This window comes from Triturus cristatus, chromosome 5_1 (genome assembly GCF_964204655.1).
Source record: "Triturus cristatus chromosome 5_1, aTriCri1.1, whole genome shotgun sequence".
NCBI classification, from domain to species: domain Eukaryota; kingdom Metazoa; phylum Chordata; class Amphibia; order Caudata; family Salamandridae; genus Triturus; species Triturus cristatus.
This window is the reverse complement of record NC_140587.1, coordinates 73,487,902-73,507,089: the sequence shown is the minus strand read 5'-3', so window position 1 is coordinate 73,507,089 and position 19,188 is coordinate 73,487,902. Positions and strand designations below refer to the sequence as shown.

General features: G+C 48.1%; 1 long non-coding RNA gene across 1 annotated transcript in view; it reads left to right on the top strand.

Moving 5' to 3' along the window:
- The window catches only part of LOC146830212 (uncharacterized), a 121,964-nt gene extending 103,307 nt beyond the window's left edge, over positions 1-18,657 (top strand). The window contains exon 2 of the long non-coding RNA XR_014961383.1: positions 16,963-18,657. This is a non-coding gene — a long non-coding RNA (uncharacterized LOC146830212). The remainder of the gene's footprint in view (positions 1-16,962) is intronic.
- Positions 18,658-19,188: the final 531 nt, after the last annotated feature.

The following is a 19,188-nucleotide window of genomic DNA, read 5'->3' as shown; positions in this document are numbered from 1 at the left end:
TTACCTTCACTTGTCCTTCAAAGGGGTAAGGCCCCTATGTAAAATTAAAAATATAAGCATGGGGTCCCATACCACCAAACAAAAGCTTCAGGAGCAGTTGGCTGGGTATGGTAAGGACCACCCATCTGAAAATGGTGAAAACCAATCAGATGAGGTAGAAATGGGAGGGGATGAGCAGGTTGACCAAGCCCCCCCCCCCACTTCATAGGGAGAGAGGGGCCCCAGTGGCCCTGACTCCTAGAATCAACCTCTCAGTACCTAGATCCCACAAAGGTAGATCAGGTACCACTGAGAACATTGAGGACATCCTTAATGAGGAGGACAGCCTTTTAGCAAGGTTGACCAAAAGACTGTATCTAGAGACCAGGTTTCTGGCTCTAGAAAGAGCAGAGATGGGCCTGGCACCCATGAATGGTGGCAGCAATTTAATCAATAGGGATAAAGAGCAAATCTTATGATCCCAAAATCTCCAAAGGGATTGTCCCTAAATATGAAGAGAGTGATGATATCACAAAATGGTTCACAACATTTGAGAGGGCTTGTGTAATGAGAAAAGTGAAGAAGTCACATTAAGGGGCACTCCTTTAGGAACTGTTCTCTGGGAACAGCAGAGACAGACTCCTGACCCTTTCTGGGGCAGATGCTGGGTCTTATGACCTCATGAAGAGAACTCTGATTGAGGGATTTGGACTCACAACTGAGGAATACAGAATTTGATTAATGGGGGCTCATAAGACCCAAAACCAATCCTGAATTGACTTCGTAGACTACTCAGTTAAAACACTAGAAGGTTGGTTAACTGGGCACAATGTGCATGATTTCAATGGACTTTACAATTTGTTTATGAAAGAACATATATTAAGTAATTGCACTAATGAAAAGTTACATCTGCATTTGATAGACATAGGTCTAATTAATCCCCAAGAATTGGGAAAGAAGGCAGACCATTGGGTCAAAACAAGAGAGACAAAAACAACTACTGGGGGTGACCAAAAGAAAAGGGTTACAAAACCTCCCCAGGGGAAAGGTTGTGAGAATCACCAAGATAAAAAGCCTGAATCTTCAAAAGGGCCCCAAAAACCTGCACGGGGGTGGGTCCCAAAACTCTTCCCAATCTACTAACAAGTACAGGGGAAATAAGTTTGATCCTTTAAAGGCCTCGTGTAACAACTGTAGAAAGTTGGGACACTTAACTGGAGATGCTACTTGTCCTAACAAAAATCTCCCTAGTCCTAGTACAGCTACTCCTGGTGTAGTCAGTCTGGTATGTGCCAGAAGCAAATCGGGATGCACACTGAAGCATATCTAGTTTCAAAAGGGGAAGTTGAGTTTGCACAACTTAAAGAAATATTTGCAATACCCTTGCACTAATGGAACTAGGATAGAAGCTCTGAGGGATACAGGTGCCAGTGTCACTATGGTGAGAGATACAATGGTTTCCCCTAAGCAATACTTGATTGGGCGTACTTACCCAGTCACCAATGATGACAGTGTTACCACTAATCAAGCAATGGCTATGATGACATTAGACTGGGGTGTGGGGGGGGGTTGCTGGCCTGAAACGGGTAGTGGTCTCTCCAAAGTTTCCAGCTGCATGTCTGCTTGTCAATGACCTAGAAACCTCAGCATTGGCTGAGGTATAATTAAAAACCCATGCACCAATGCTGGACATCCCTGAGATGGTTTGTGTAAAAACAAGAGCATAGAGCAGAAAACAGGGTGAAAAAGAAGTGTTGGAGCCTGAAAGTATGGCCCAACCTTCCGAGAGAAAAGGTAAGAAGTCTGAGAAACCAGCTTCTGTACAGCAAAAGAATCAGGACCCCTCTCCTCAGGGAGAGGACTTGGACACCCCAGAGGGAACTGAGTCAATAGAGCTTGACCCTTACCAGGTTGAACTCTTAGGCCCAGGGGGGCCCTCTGGGGAAGAGCTGTGCCTTGGACAGCAGAGCTGTCCAACTCTTGAAAGCCTGAGGCAGCAATCCTAAATTTTTAATTTGGAATATAGTCTCTTTTGTCTTAAGTCAATGAATCGGAAAAAACTGGGTATTCAGAAATGGGGCCCAATGATAGAGCATATAAACTAACCGTATGGACTTGGTAAAATCTTATTTTGATATTGTTTTTTTTGTAATCATGTTTATTTGTAGGATTATTTGTGTTATGGCTGTGAACAATCATTTATTTAAATATGTTCTGTTATAAGCTATGGATTGAACAAATAAAAAATAAAAAAGAAGATAGGAAAAGGGAGATGTCAGTGGTACCCACAGAGTTTATTGGGATGAGGGACTACTGTACACTGAGGCCAGAGACCCCAACCTTGGAGCCACTAGGAGAGTGGTAGTGCCTCAGAAGAACAGGGAGTTCCTCCTAACGCTAGCTCATGACATCCCTCTAGCTAGGCATCTGGGCCGGGCCAAACCAAAACCTTGGAAAAGCTAGTTATCCACTTACTGGGCCCAGATGTCTCACAAAGTAAAAGAGTTTGTCAGCTCCTGTGTCACCTGTCAAGCAAGTGGCAAAACAGGTGGACACCTACAGGCCCCTTGATACCACTACCTGTGGTTGGGGTTCCCTTTGAAAGGGTAGGGGTGGACATAGTGGGTCCACTTGAACCTCCCACAGCATCAGGAAACAAATTCACTTTAGTGGTAATGGATCATGCCACTAGGTACCCTCCTGCAGTAGCCACGGCCCTCCTTTCTGTCTTCACCAGGATAGGGTTTCCTAAGGAGGTGGTTTCAGGCAGAGGTTCCAACTCCATGTCTGCTTACCTAAAACACACGTGGATAGAGTGTGGAATACAGTACAGGTTTACTACACCCTATCACCCACAAACCAATAGCCTTGTTGAGAGATTCAACAAGACATTTAAAGGCATGATTATGGGGCTCCCTGAAAAGCTCAAAAGGAGATGGGATGTCCTCTTACCATGCTTGCTTTTCGCTTATAGAGAGGCGCCTCAGAAAGGAGTAGGGTTTTCCCGCTTTGAACTTCTTTTTGGCCATCCTGTAAGGGGACCACCCTGTCTTTTAAAAGAGGGTTAGGCGAAGCCTCTTCAAGAACCCAAACAAGATATTGTGGACTATGTGCTTGGCCTAAGGTCCAGAATGGCAGAGTACATGGAAAAAGCATCAAGAATGAATCTTGAGGCCAGCCAGGAACTTCAGAAGTACTGGTATGACCAAAAAGCTGCACTGGTAGAATTTCAACCAGGGCATAAGGTGTGAGTTTCGGAGCCAGTGGCATCAAGGACTCTCCAGGAGAGATGGAGTGGCCCTTACCCCATCTTAGAAAAGAAAAGTGAGCTCACCTACTTGGTTGACCTGCGCACAAGCAGGACACCCAAAAGGGAGGATCCATGTGAACCACCTTAAGCTTCTCCATGTCAGGGCTAACATCACCATGCTGATGGTGACTGATGAGGATCAGGAGACAGAGAGAGAACCTCTCCCTGACCTCCTCTCCTACAGCTCAAAAGATGGGTCAGTCGATGGAGTTATCTTTGCAGACACCCTCTCTGCTGAACAGCAGACTGATTGCAAGCAAGTCTTGCAGCAGTATGCAAAGCTCTTTTCCTTGACCCCTGGTCAGACGAACAGGTGTACCATGATGTGGACACTCGTGACAGTTCACCTGTCAAAAACAAAATCTATCTCCAGTCTGATCAAGTCAAGGAAAGCGTCCGAGCTGAAGTCAGCAAGATGCTGGAGTTAGAGGTTATTGAAATATCTGGGAGCCCAGTGGTTCTAGTTCCCAAACCTCATCCACAGGGTGGAAAGAGAGAAATGAGGTTTTGGGCGGACTATAGAGGGCTCAACTCTGTCACCAAGACAGAGTAGGTAGGTCGCTCCCCCACCACACAGCTCCGCCTGTGTTGTCCTGCCCACTACTGCTGCTGGAAAGTTCGCCCCTCTGCTTGTTGTCTCTGTGCCTTTGCCGGCTGTCCCCCTCGCTGCCCCCGGCTTTCTGTGCCCGCCTTCCTCTGTTTGTTGCCCATTTTGCCTTCTGTTCCCCTCGTGTGCCCCCGATTCTTTGACCATTTTGCCTTCTGTTCCCCTCGTGGGCCCCCGATTCTGTGACCATTTTGCCTTCTGTTCCCCTCGTGTGCCCCCGATTCCGTGACCATTTTGCCTTCTGTTCCCCTTGTGTGCCTCTGATTCTGTGACCATTTTGCCTTCTGTTCCCCTCGTGTGCCCCTGATCCTCTGCCCGGTTGCCCCCGGTTACCTCGCCGCTCCCGGTTCCCGCCGCTGCGTCCCCTGCGGCCCCGCCCCCCTCACTGACCATTCCCTGCTCCTCCCTCCCACCTCCCCACATATGGCAGCCGCTGCGCTGCCATGCCGAAGGCGTGCCTAAGGCAAGCCCGTTTGTGCCCGTCCGCGCCTGGACCGCGCCCAGCACCAGAACCCCTGGTCCTCGCGCCCCCCCGCGCCCACCACAACGACCGCCGCCGCTACAATGCCAGCACACTTCATGCTCTCAACCCCGGACGGACCCACACCTACTTCAAGGCTGCCTCGAAACGCCCTCATGGTCCCTTCACCTTCCGGAACTGCAGCTACACCAGCCTCAGAGCCGCCGAAGCACCCGCCAAGAAGAACCTCAACCACCTCCGATGCATCCTACTGAACACCCGCTCCGCAGGCAAACACGCAAAGCTCTGGGACCTACTCGACTCATCATCACTGGACGTCGCCTTCCTGACAGAGACCTGGATGAACGACTCCTCCGCACCCGACATCGCCATAGCCATCCCAGATGGCTATAAGATCACCCGCAGAGACTGCACCAATGGAGTAGGCGGAGGAATCGCCATCATCCACAAGAACACCATCAGGGTCTCGACCAGCACCGACGACACTCTCTGCACCACCAAACACGTGCACATCCAGATCCACACGGATCCCAACACCACCCTTAGAGGTACCCTCGTCTACAGACCCCCCGGACCCCGACCCCAGTTCATCGACTCCATCGCTGACTTCATCAGCACGCACGCCCTGACCTCCACCGACTACATCCTCCTCGGAGACCTGAACTTTCACCTGGAGAACAACAACAACAGCAACTCCACCACCCTGATTGACAACCTCGCCAACCTCGGACTGAGACAGCTCATCACAACGCCGACCCATTCCGACAGCCACACGCTAGACCCCGTCTTCTCCTCAAGCTCCCACATCTCCTTCAGCCACACCACCGAACTCCTCTAGACCGACCACCGCTGCATCCACTTCACCTTCCAGAAACCCACCACACACCACCACACCCAACAGATCCCACGCCGCTGCTGGAATAAAGTCACCGAAGACCAACTACTGGCAAACCTTGCTCTCAGCCCACCCACCGACCCCTCCAACACCGACGACGCTGCCTACAACCTTAGACGATGGATAGACGACTGCGCCAACACCCTCGCCCCGCTGAAAAAACCCACCTACAGAGACACCAGCAAGAGAGCCAGCTGGTTCACCCCGGAACTCCTAGCATCCAAGTGTACCTGCCTGAAACTAGAGAATAAATGGCACAGTGAAAAGACACCGGACAGCCACGCAGCCCACAAAGACGCCATCCGCAACCACCATCACCTCATCAGGTCCGCCAAGAGGATCTCCTTCAAAGACCGTCTCGACAACAACGCACACAACAGCAAGGAGCTCTTCAACATCGTTAAGGAACTCTCCAACCCCAGCTCCAACACCAACAACATCCCGCCGTCGCAAGCACTGTGCGACTCCCTCGCCACCTTCTTCCACCGCAAGATCGCCACATCCACGACAGCTTCAACACCCAGACAACCCCAACAGACACCGACACACCAGACTCGCCGCACACCATCGACCACAACCCCTTGGCAGTGTGAACCAATGTGAACATCGATGACACCATCAAGACCATGAGCACAATCCACTCCGGCTCCCCGTCAGACCCTTTCCCGCACCACATCTTCAACAAAGCCAGCAGCTCCATCGCACCCCACCTGCGCAACGCCATCAATCTCTCCTTCGAGACCGCGACCTTCCCAGAGAGCTGGAAACACGCTGAGAGCCACGCCCTACTCAAAAAACCCAAGGCGGACCAGAGAGACCTCAAGAACTCCGGCCCATCTCCCTGCTTCCGTTCCCAGCCAAGGTCATCGAGAAGATCGTCAACAGACAGCTAAACCAATACCTCGAAGAAAACAGCATCCTGGAACCATCCCAGTCAGGGTTCCGCAGCAACCACAGCAGCAAGACTGCCCTCATCGCCGCCACCGACGACATCAGGACCCTGCTGGACAACGGTGAGACCGCAGCCCTCATCCTGCTGGACCTCTCCGCCGCCTTCGACACTGTCTGCCACCGCACTCTACGCGCACGCCTCCATGACGCAGGGATCCGAGACAAGGCCCTGGAATGGACCACCTCCTTCCTCTCCGGCAGAACCCAGAGAGTCTGCCTCCCCCCATTCCGATCCAAAGCCTCCGAAATCACCTGCGGTGTACCCCAGGGATCATCCCTCAGCCCGACACTGTTCAACATCTACATGGCCCTGCTCGCACGCATCGCCGACAGCACAACCTCAAGATAATCTCTTACACCGACGACACTCAACTGATCCTCTCCCTCACCAAGGACCCTCTCACCGCCAAACCCAACCTCCACGAAGAAATGAAGGCCATTGCCGATTGGATGAAGAGCAGCCGACTAAAGCTGAACACGGACAAGACGGAGGTCCTCATCCTCGGCTCCAACCCTTCAGCCTGGGACGACTCCTGGTGGCCAACGACACTGGGGGAAGTCCCGACACCCACCGACCACGCACGCAACCTGGGAGTCATCCTCGACTCAATGCTCTCCATGACCAATCAAGTCAACGCAGTCTCCTCCTCCTGCTTCAACACCCTCCGCATGCTCCACAGGATCTACAGGTGGATCCCGACAGATACAAGAAGAATAGTCACCCAGGCCCTCGTCAGCAGCAGACTCGACTCTGGAAACGCCCTCTGCCTGGGAGCCTCGGCCAAGCTCATCAAACGACTGCAACACATTCAAAACGCCTCTGTATGCCTCATCCTCGACGTGCCACACCACAGCCACATCACCCACCACCTGAGAAACCTGCACTGGCTCCCAGTCGACAGGAGAACCTCCTTTAAACTCCTCATCCACGCACACAAGGCACTCCATAAGACCGGCCTAGCCTACCTCAACAGACGACTCTCTTTCGCCCGACATCGCCTTCTTCACGGAGACCAGGACTAACGCCGCCGCCTCTTCTGACATCAACTTCACCATCGCGGACGGCTACAAGATCCAGAGGAAAGACCACCTCAACCACCCGGGAGGAAGCCTCGCCATAGTTCACAAACCCACCCTCTGCCTCACCACCTCCAGCGAGACCCTCCCATCCGAAGAACACCTGCACTTCCAGATCACAACCAGCCCCAAGACCACTATCTGTGGGACACTCATCTACAGACCCCTGGTCCCGGACACCCTTCACCACCACCATCACGGATTTCATCTCACCCCACGCCATCACATCAGCAAACTACATACTCATCGGAGACCTCAACTTCCACCTTGATAACTCCAGCGACCCCAACTCCACCATCCTCCGCGACAACCTCATCAGCATCGGACTCAACCAACTCATCAACACACCGACACACAGGGCAGGGCAGGGCACACCCTCGACCCCATCTTCGCGGCAGGAAACTGCGTCCACTTCAGCCACACAACGCAACCACCCTGGACCGACCACCACTGCGTCCATTCCACCATCAAGAAACACAAGTTCCTAAACCTTCCCTGCGCCTGCCTCGAAGGAACTGGAGCAAGATCAACAAGCAACTGAGCTCCACCCTCTCCCGAGATGACCACACCTGGACATCCGACGCAAACACCGCAGCTAGAGAACTCCACACGTGGCTCTCCAACTGCGCAGACGCGCTCGCCCCGCTATGCAACCCCGGCAAACAATGCCCCAGAAAAGCCGCCTGGTTCAGCACCAACCTCCAAGAACCCCAACGCACCTGCAGACGCCTGGAAAAGAACTGGAGGAATACTAAGACAACTGACAGCCTACAAGAAAGCCATGACGGACTACCATAGCCAAATCAGAACAACTAAAAGGAACTTCATCCACAACAAAATCCTTACCAACTCCACCAACCCAAAGGAACTTTTCAATGTTATCCAGGAATTCACCAACCCACGTAGCGAAGCCACAGACATCACCCCATCCCAGGACCTCTGCGACAAGCTTGGAACCTTCTTCCACCTCAAGATCAGAACACTTTACGACAACTTCACCGACCACTCGCAAGACACCTCAATCAGCGTCTTGCCTCCCCAAGACACCAGACCTCCCACCATCTCCAACTGGACACCAATCACAACCGTGGACACTGCCACGACCATGAAAGGCATCCACTCAGGGGCCTCCACCGACTCCTGGCCCCCGCACACCTACCACAGAGCAGCGGACACCATCACACCCCAACTACAACACACCATCAACACCACCTTCAAAACAGGCACCTTCCCTGATGACTGGAAGCGTGCCGAATGGAGGCCCCTTCTCAAGAACTCCACGGCGGACCCCATCAACCTCAAAAACTACCGGACCATCTCGCTTTTCCCCTTTGTGGCCAAGGTGGCAGAAAAAGCAGTCAACAGGGAGCTGGCACAATTCATCGAAGAACACGCCGTCCTTGATGGCAGCCTTCGACACCGTCTCCCACTGCACTCTAATCACCAGACTACAAGAGGAAGGAACTGCCCTAGACTGGATCTGCTTGCTCCTCATCGGAAAAAGCCAAAGGATCAGACTACCGCCCTTCCTCTCCGCCCCCACGGAAATCACCTGCGGAGCCCCGCAGGGGTCATCTCTGAGCTCGGCCCTTTTCAACATCTATATGGCTCCCCTCGCAGACATCGTCTGACAGCACGGCCTCAACATTGTATCCTACGCCAACGACACCCAGCTCATCCTCTCCCTCACCAAAGACCCCACCACCGCAAGACTCAACTTCCAGAGAGGAATACAAGAAGTAGCAGTCTAGATGACCAACAGCTGCCTGAAACTCAACACTGAGAAAACAGAAGTCCTCGTCCTTGGAACCACCCCCTCAGCATGGAACAACTCCTGGTGGCCCTCTGCTCTCAATAGCCCACCCACCCCCCAGACCACGCACAGAACCTCGGCATTGTACTCGATGCATCACTCACCCTGAACCGTCAGGTCAACGCCGTCACCTCCAGCTGTTTTAACACCCTACGCATCCTCAGAAAGACTTTCAAATGGATCCCCCCGAATCAAGGAAAACAGTCACCCATGCACTCATCACCAGCAAACTCGACTATGGCAACGAACTCTACGCCGGCATCAACAAGTCCATACCCTGCAAACAATACAGAACACCGCAGCCAGACTCGTCCTCGACATTACCCGGCATGAACACATAAGCCAACACCTGCGGCGACTCCACTGGCTCCCCGTGGAGAAGAGGGTCACCTTCAAGATCCTCACTCATGCCTACAAGTGCCTGCATAACTGCGGACCCAAATACCTAACTGACAGAGTAAACTTCCACGTACCCAAAAGAAACCTGCGATCATCCAACCTCGCACTGGCTGAAACCCCGCAGATCAACAGAGCCAGATCAGGCGGAAGATCGTTCTCCCATATCGCAGCCAAGACCTGGAAGGAGCTACCAGTAGACATCAGACATGCCCCCTCCCTGAACACCTTCGGGAACACCCTCAAGACCTGGCTCTTCAGCTGAACGGAGCAGTGCACCCCCCCCCCCCCCCTTGAGACCCTCATGGGTGAGTAGCGTGCTTTATAAACCCCCTGATAGATTGATTGATTCTCCACACCTGATGGGAATTATCAGTTTACTGTTTCTCAAAGCTCCAGACTATGCCAAGCAGTTCATAGTGCAGACTGATGCCTCTGAGCTAGGGATAGGAGCGGTCCTATTCCAGACCAATGATGAAGGCCAAGGCCAACCTGTTGCTTTTATAAGCAGAAGGCTTCTCCCCAGGGAGTAGCTTTGGAGTGCCATTGAGAGGGAGGCATTTGCTGTGGTCCCTGAATAAGCTGAGACCATACTTGTTTGGTACTTACTTCGTTCAAACTGATCACAGACCTCTCAGATGGCTAATGCAAATGAAAGGTGAAAATCCTAAACTGTTGAGGTGGTCTATCTCCAAACAGGGAATGGACTTTGTAGTGGAACACAGACCTGGGACTGCCCATGCCAATGCAGATGGACTTTCCAGGATCTTCCACTTAAAAAATGAAGACTCTATAGGGAGAGCTTAGTCTCATCCTCTTTTGTTTGGGGGGCGGTGGGTTGTTTGAGAAAGTGCCCTCTTTCTGCATGGTAGCCCCCACTTTTTTCTGAACTGCTGATGTGCTTTGACTGAGTGTGCCCTGGGCTCCGCATCATACCATCCATCATTCATGGGAAGTATTTGGTTTTTACTATAATAAGTGCATACTGGTACTATCACTTCGATTACGATTTCTGTACCACGTGCTCTTTATCTTGTCACCGCACTGATAATCATCTTGATCTTCGTCACTTTCAGAGCATGCTGTACGTCATTACTTAACCATATTAAATGACTTTAGGTCTATCATTTACGTTTTAGTTCAGTGATTTAACTGATATCAGACCCTGTGCAATGATTGATTGAACATTTATTCTTGAATATTTGCAGAAATGTTTCCCCTGATGAAGGGCCATGGCCCGAAATGCATTGGGTAACCAGATACACCATGGTTATTTTGTAAGAATTGCATCGCTATGATTTTGTACTAAGAGTCGATTACAAAAATCAGTAAAAGATGTTTTTGGAAGAAAAAAATTAAATAAAGTTTGATTTGACAAAACTCAAGGACTACAATCTACTCTCAATGTTTATCAACTTGAAAATACTGTGCTTTTTGAATGCGAATGGGGGACGCCCCTCTATTGTGGATAATAGGGAGTGTACCCACCCCAGGGAAGGGACTCATTGGTCCCAACCTTTTACCTACCTGTAACACCACTAAATCTAGTATTTAGGGGCAGCCCTGACCTTGCTTCCTCCGACAAGAAACCAGAAGAAGAAAAGAAAAAGAAGGACCGAACAGCTGTGCCGAAGCTAACAAGAGGAGGACTCCCACTGACTTGGCCGCAGCCCTACCGGCCTGTCCCCACCTCGAAACCTGCTCCAGCGATATCCCGGTGTATCCTGCAGCTAGCAACCTCAAGAAACCCAGAGGACCTGCCTGCCTTCAATCCCAAAGACTGTCTCCTGTGAACACCGGATTTGTTCAAACAACAGACTCGAGCTCTGCAAGGATCCGCAAGTTTGCACCACTCTGCACCCGATGCCCACGGCCCAAGTTCAAGTGGCCCAACACCAAGATGAGGTCTCCCCAGCAATCCTGACCTGAGATCTGGTGATCCCTGACCTGCCTAAAGCCTCCAGCTGATGCCTGCTGCCTCAAACCGGAAGGTCCCCCAACCGCGACCAGGAGCTGGTAAGAAGATCTGACCATAAAATGCACCACTGCACCCGACGCCCCACGGCCTTGGGTGGCCCAGCTGATGGTGCCTAACCAACCCTCAACATCCAACTTACCTGTCCAAATAGCGGTTGCACCCAGAAGACCTTTGTCCCCGAGCCTGCAGTGCTTTTGCAAACTGGAGACTCCCCATTGAAAGCTACAGGACTTCCGATGCTAAAACAGCACTCTGCACCCGGCCGCCCCAGTGCCGCTGAAGGTGCATCTTTTGTGGTGGCCTAAACCCCCTTTTGCCCTGATCTTAAGTCCAGGAGCTTCGCTCCCACAACCTAGTGGCCTTCTCGTCAGCAGCCACCAACCGGAAGCCCCCTATCCCTCATTGGATAACATTGGGCCTAGTGCAGCTGAGGGTGTAACAAGAGTGCATCCTTGACCCTGGGGGACCGCTGAGTCTAACCCCAGAATACCAACTCCCACAACAAAGTACTTACCTTTGAACCCATAACACTATTTTCCTCAATAGGATAACAGGGACTGTTTTTCTATGAAAAGTTTACAAGTGTGGAGTTGGGAAATCTAAGAAATCCTTTAAAACTGTAACTAAATAACCAAAATGCTTTTACTTACCTGTTTACAGGAAATGCCCCAGTGCAGTATCCAGGTATATTGCATTGTGTAAGAAAAGTAATCTAAAAAGTAACTTACATAATATTCTGCTAAAAATCCTAAACAAAGTATATGTACTGTATTCAGAATAGCATTGCATTATCAGTAACACAACTGTATTCAAATCAAAGTACATTTACAATTGCAATTCAAACTGTGTTACAATCTGTATATTTACTGCAACGTACTTATCACTCTGGACTCTGTGCACACTATACCTCACTTTGGTATAGTATATACAGATCCAGCTTCCTACAACACCCAACAAGAAAACCAAGGTAAAAGTTGACTCTGTGTCGTGCTCTCTTCCCCCACCAATCAAACCTGATTTCATCACTTCAGAAGCCCAAATTCTTTCCAAAAAGACGTTTCTCAGCTTGCTTCACTGTCTACTTAATAAACGAGTGTCCGACTATCCAAATGGAAAAGAAAGCTACTGCAGGTCCAGCCATGGAACCTGAAATGAGAAATAAGAGTTAACAACTGCGTAAAAGCTAAGCATCCTAAAGCTCCCTAATATACCGAATACAACAATCAGAAGACCAATGACCGTTTTTTCACTTCGCTGAGGGAGAACCCCAACCTCTCTGCATCAGAAGTGGCACCAATTCTAAAGGAATGAGTTCCAAAACAAAACAGAACTTCGCCAATGTAACAGAAAACCTTTCTCATTACCCCTAGTACATGTGATGCAAGTAGCCGAGAAACAGCTTGGTGAGCAAAAACCAAACCTGAGTTAGTCCCTCCCTCTGCTTGGAAATCCTGCCACAAAACCACTGGACACACTATGCCATTGATTTTGTTTAGTGATACTTTTGCACCCTTACCTCTCTGGTCTGTTTTAGATCACCCCAAAAAGATCTGTATTGTTCCTCCTGACAATGTTATGTTTCCCACTCTCAACCCCCTGAATGGCCTCCCCAATATCCTAAATACACCAAAGAATAACCAGGGCATGCATGACCTAAATAACAACTGCTCAAATGAAGAGAAACATAAGGAAGAAAGGCCCCTAACCATATGCAACAACAATTTCATCGAAACAGGACCCCAAATAAATTGAAGTTTCAGATTTTCTTTTGGCCAACCTGCATCATTCCCCTACACATTTCACCAGCTAAGGGCTCATAGCCCCAGAAAAACTTGCCATAAAAACTCAATCAGCTAACTTACTAACAATTGTAGTAGCTGAAACATTCCTATCAATATTACTTCATAACAAATTTTAACACGTCATTTTTGCGTAACCATAAACATTGCTCGTCTTGACTCCTACGAGATGCACCCATCCTCAGACGTTCTTCCCAATCTCTCCTGTAAGACATTCTAGTACTCACTGCAGCAATATTTTAATCAGCTCAAGCATTCTCAATCGTCTAGCTCCCATACCGCTGTATTTTCTGCACATCTGCTCCGTGCACCAAACCACAGAATCTCTGCCACTGTGAATGAGACAATGCGTCTGCGATATTATTGTTCACGCCTGGCACATGCTTGGCTCTAAAAATGACATTAAACAACTAGCAACCTAGCATAAAACTCTACAACAACTTTAAAAGATATTTGTCTTTGGCTTTCTGCCCATTGACCAAATCCACAGCAGTCGTATTGTCTATATTCAAGGTAACCGTTTTGTTAGCTAAATTCTCACCCCACACCAAAAAGCCACCAACAACGGAAAGAATTTGAAAAAGACAATGCTCCTTCTCTCATTCACCTACTTCAAAGGCCACTTCTCGGCACACCATCTGCCTTCCCAGAATAAACCTAAACCGCTAGAACCAGCTGCATCTGAGTATATCTGGACCATCCAAACAAATTCCAACTCCAAAGAAGACAGAGTGAGGCCATTGAAACCTTTCAAAAACATTAACCAAACCTAAAAATCTGCCCGCACTGCTGCTGAAATCCAGATCCTGCGATGTGGTAAATTAGCTCTTGACATTGCAAAACCGACAAAAAGACCTGCTTGCCATCACAACACAACAAGCAAAATTCAAATGTCCCAACAGATGCTGAACTTCTGATTTGGGTGTTAACATTGCTTCTTCAAGTAACGCAACAATTTCTTGAACTTTAAATTCAGGCAATCTCACCTCCATTTTATCTGTGTCCAATTCAATGCCCAGAAAAACTAAACATGTACTAGGACCTTCCATTTTTTTCAGGAGCAAAAGGCACACCCAACTCATCTGCCATGTCATGGAACTGATTTAGGGCCCTCTCACAATCTTGGCTGCCTCTACAGAAAAATCATCAAAATAAAGATTAATCAATTCATAATTAGTTCTGTAAACAAAGCACCACTGCAAAAATGAACTGAATGACTCGAACAAACTGCAGGAGATGGCACAACCCATCGGTAACACTTGATCAACATACAACTGATTGTCAAATTGAATACCTAACAAAGAATTGTAACAGACAAAAGGCCAACTTGATGTCACATTTTTCTAACTCAGCTCCTAGGCCCACAGATCTCACCAAGGCAATGGTTCTCCCGCAGAAGCAAACTGCACTGCATCATCCTCTCTTGATATAAAGCCATTCACTGACATACCCTGAGGCCATGAAAGATAATGAATAATACGAAATTCTCCCATTGCTTTTTTAGGCACCACCCCTGGCGGAGAAATCATCAAACTAGGCCAAGGCCAGTATGTAAAAGTACTTGCCAACCTTCCTTCCGCTACTTCTGAGTCCAGTTTCTGTCTAACAATATCATGGTATTTCTTGGCTGACTTTAATTCTCTGTAAACCTGCGTGTCTCTGGGCCCTGATAACCAAGTCTAAAACCTTGTCTGAAACCGCATTCTAACCCTGTTGTCTCTTCTCTGTTAGGGTAACATTTTAGCCGATAACTCAAAGATTCCACTTTAATTGATGTAAAAGCCTTTGTAACCAGGTTGAAAGGATTCCCCCCACCTCTACCCAGTCTGCTACCCCTGAAGCTTGCCTGTTTCCTAAAACATTGAGGGACTGCATTGTTGTCCCTTCACGTAGAACACTCGTGCTTGTACGTACAAGGGTTTAGTGAGCAGTATCCCCTGTTAATACTCCAGCAGGCACCAGAATTGGGACTTTGGCCTGTACCCCATGTACCGAGGTGGGCTTTTCGAGAAAAGACTGGTGTAGAACTGCTAACCATCTTGCAGTATGCATTTAAAGGGGAGGTCTTTGTGGATACATCCATTGCACCTATAACTCTTTGTTCACTTCCCCCCAAGGTTTATCAGCTATAAGCACCATTATGCCGAAACTCCTCGTCGTAGTGTAACCGTGCAAACCCCCCAAACTCTGTGTGGGCCTTATGAATAGTATCTATATACATAAATATGGCCACAACCTGCTCAGGAATATTCTTAAAGTAGACACTTGCAAATAATAAAAATTCCGATGTCCATGTGTCTTTTCGCCAGTTCCCAGGCCTCTTCTCTAGAGCCCTCCTTAGATTGTATTTCTCTATGTGACAGTTTGTGTACATCGACAAATTCACCCCTCCATATCTTCTCTTTTATCGCATTGCTCAAATGCGACCCCAGTGGCATAGATAACTTCATGTCATGTTATGTTATGTTAAGGTAAATGGTAAGCTCTTCAAACCGTCACTTTTACTCTTCGCCCCATCTTCTTTTGATTGCTCTTCTCTGTCTACCACCAACTTTGATGTTTCATCGACATTCCCATTACCTTGGCGTCTTCTCTTGTGCCGATCCCCACATCTTTCCTACCTGTTTTCTCTGCTTCCTCATAGATAGAATCGGCACCCACACTTTTATCCACTGTGCTCGGCCCTGTCACCATGTGTACTTTTTTGTGCCATTCTCTTACATTGTTACCCTCCATGCTACACCACCATTGAGTCTCACCTGGTCTCAATCTGCATGCCGATTCTGGAGTTGCTCGCCTTCATCCCGCCCTTTTCTTGTGGTCTGTTAACACCCTACTTTCTGTCCAGTGACTCAACTTGTGAGTCCCCCGCCTGTAAGATATGACTTTTGGGAACAATTTAAGCATCCCCCCTTTTTCATGCCATCTGTTGTTTTGATCTCTATGTTCTTGCCAAAAAGGTACTTCCCCCACTTCCAATTCTTCATCATCCTCTTCATCATCATCATAATCCAACTCACATTCCAAATGCCCTCCCACAAACGCAGAGCTCACACCAGGGCATTCGCCGTCACCCACACCCCCATTTAAACTCTTCCAATCTACTTTTTTGGAGACTGCAAATGAAGTCTTCTTCTCCCGCACACGCTGTTGCACCAAACCTCTCCATCTTTTCAGGACGTCCATCCCTTGTAACTCCAAACCCTGCCGGCTGGACTTCGCTGCATCTGGGAGAGCCATGCAGCATTCCTGGACCGGTACCTTGCAAGGGGTTTGGAGTGGGACATTTTTTAAATATATTTAAGTTCTAATACATTTTTTAAATAACTTGATTTTTTGATTGCCAATTATTTATGTATATTGATTAATTGTTTTATTGCTATTTAAATTATTTGCTGCTTTGTAGTTAATTGTTGATCAGTTGATCAGTTTATTTAGTTATTGCATTGTATTAATTACATATAAATGCATTAATAGTTTTCATTTTGATTGTTTTATTCAATAATTTCATGTAATATTTATAATTTTACATGTTATTAATATTAATTATGTTTTCGTAAAAAATAATTGTAATTGTATTTTTCAGCATTTAATGTTTAGGCTAGCAGGGAAGAATTTGTTTAAATTTAAATATGATTGATTTGTTTTTATTTATGTTCTTATATACAATTGTCAGCTCTGCAGGATGCAAGGAGGCAAGCAGGAGGAAAGCATGATGGCGTATCTGTGACCCTTCATTCGTGCCCACCATGCTTAAGGTCACATTTGCAGAACTCTTGGAGTCTCAGGGGCTCACAGACTGAGGACACGCCCATCGCGTCAATCAAACACCTCTGGGGCAATCATAGAGCCCCCCTCGCAGCATCAACACATCTGGATTATCCACAAGCACACACCAGAAGGGGGTCCCTTTCACCATGTGTCAGTGGATTTCTACTATGAAACGGCGATCAAGAGAAACAACTTCTTAGCCCTAATACCCCGACTGCGAAAAGAAGAATTTAAGGTGGTCGCTTAGGCCCTGCAATGAAGAGTGTGACAGTCCATGGCCAGACTGCAGAACTGGCGGACCCAGGCTCCCAGTCAGCCTTTTAAGACAATTTGAAGGAGTCTAAGGAGGTGCCACGTCACAGCAGTCTGGTACCCCTCAAGCTGACCACAGTCAAATCAAAGACGTCAGCACCTCTTGGAAACCCACATTTCAACAAAATCCCCAGCGCCAAACCCACCATAGGCGCTCTGACAGGAAGGGACTGGATAAAGCTATGGACGTGCTGGCCATGACATGACACAGACAAATCGTCCAGCAGAGTGAAACTCTCCTAGTGCAAGACAAGGACCGACCAAAGAGCCAACCATGAAGTGTGGGGTGCTTGGACCGACCAAGATTCTATTTGAATCCTTTTCCATCCTTAAAGTGCTTGTGGATTTCTGTGTCCACTTTCACTAGAGACTAGGAGTAAGATTACATTTTTTGAGATCGCAAACGGCCCGATTCACGGAATTGGGTAGTTTGCAACTGCAAAAAAGCATCTTTAGTGTACATAGGCCCAATTTGCGATTCGATAGCCTATTAACAAATCGAAATTGGGTGATTTGGTATTGGTAAGAGGAGTGTTTCGGGAGTCCCTCCTATTACTAAATCACAGTGGTATGTGTGAATGTTTTGCAACCGAAATGTGGTAACAAAAGATATGCATTTTACTTCCTACTTTAAGTAGGAAGTAACCCATCCGCAAATGGGAAGAGGTCCTCAAGGGACCGCCTCTCCTTCCCCTTTGTGAATGTTTGTAAAAACATGTTTTAAGAACAGCAGTGGTCCCGCGGACCACTGCCTACACTTAAAAAATAAAAAGAAAACTTAATTTTTCTTTTTGAAACTCATCAAGTGGTGACCATACAATATTTGCATATGATTAAGACTCAGTGGAGTCGAAACGCATTATGTATGTATGTAGGGAATTTATAAAGGGTAGGAATCACCCCCGAAGGGGTATATCCGCGCTACTTTCTCGGCCAGAACAAAGGAGTTTTCAACAAAGCACAGTGGCCGGGCCTGATTACTCATACCAGGAGGTGGAGTGTGCTTTTCTTGTGGAATATATATATATGTAAATATATACTTTTTTGCCAATTTATATAGTGCAACCTAGCCGGGCAGGTATTCAAGCACTTTGCTTGAGCACTAGTCACAATACCCAAGGAAAGATTTAATTATCTATTTTATGCAGAGGGCGATGAAGTGAGTTGCCCAGATTCACAGGATGTTGAGCCAACACTGATTCTGGAACCTGGTTCTCCAGTTATAAACCAACAGCCCAGTGTATTGTAAGCAAACTTGACAAATAAAATTGGAAATGTAACAACCTAATATTTATTTACATTCGCTCAGTTACCCTTCTCCCACCTGGAAAACTGTCTAACTAACTGGTGGATGCATAGCTCAGTGACTTAAACAAGCATGACTTAAATGCATGACAAATCACAGGTTTTAGTGACTACGCAAGTTGAGGATTTTAAATGGTGTTATAGCAAGGTGTTCTATCTGCCACTCTGTGAGGAAAGTTTATCACTATTGAACTCGCACTGTTTGTATGTATGTATGTATTTTGTTTTTGTATAGCGCATGTACACCGACAGGTCTCTTAGCGCTTGGAAGAAGAAAGGCAGCGTCCGGGCGGGGGTGGTCTCCATGGTAGTCGGGAGTATTAGGTAGCGTCCCTAAAAAGAATTTTTTTTAGCTGTTTCCGAAAGGGAAGCAGACCAGGTTCTTTACGGAGGGTGTCGGGCAGCTGGTTCCAGAGTTGTGGCAGAAGGACTGAAAAAGCTCGTTCACCTTTGGAAGCCAAGTTACTCCGAGGGCAAACCAGCTGGGCGGCTTCTGCTGAGCGAAGCGCCCGCC